A 530-nucleotide genomic window follows, 5' to 3' on the forward strand; every position below is an offset into this window, starting at 1 on the left:
AAGCATTTATTGTAAGTGGTAAACTGACATATGTACCAACCGCACAAGTGAGAGGCAAAAAGACTCACTATAATCAAACACCCCGAAGAGAAAAAAATGATCGTTTTACATAAAATCAATCCTTTTCAGGGCTACACGATGTACTAAATCCAACCGAGCAACCTCCACGTGGTGTACATTGGGTAACGCAAATGCCGGTGGTATTAAAAATCTTAAAAATCAAATATTTTTGCGAAAAATTATCGCAGCGCCCTCTATGCATAGTATTTTGAATTTGTCTCGAAAAGACCTTTCAGACGAGCCCCCACTCGACTTCCCTTCCCGATTAAGAATTTATTCCCCCCTCGCGCCCCCCGTACCCCCTTGGGGTTGGGGGGTGGCAACCCCCCGCAAAAGATAAATTTTTTGAAAAATCGTTTGACGTGTTTCGGCGATTTTCGAAATTTTTATTTTTTCAAGATATTAGACCGGTCCGCGACTTAATGAACACTCTGTATATATATATATATATATATATATATATATATATA

The sequence above is a fragment of the Odontomachus brunneus genome, unplaced genomic scaffold, assembly GCF_010583005.1.
Source record: "Odontomachus brunneus isolate Ranch 3 - 2012 unplaced genomic scaffold, Obru_v1 Obru_scaffold_146, whole genome shotgun sequence".
Lineage (NCBI taxonomy): Eukaryota > Metazoa > Arthropoda > Insecta > Hymenoptera > Formicidae > Odontomachus > Odontomachus brunneus.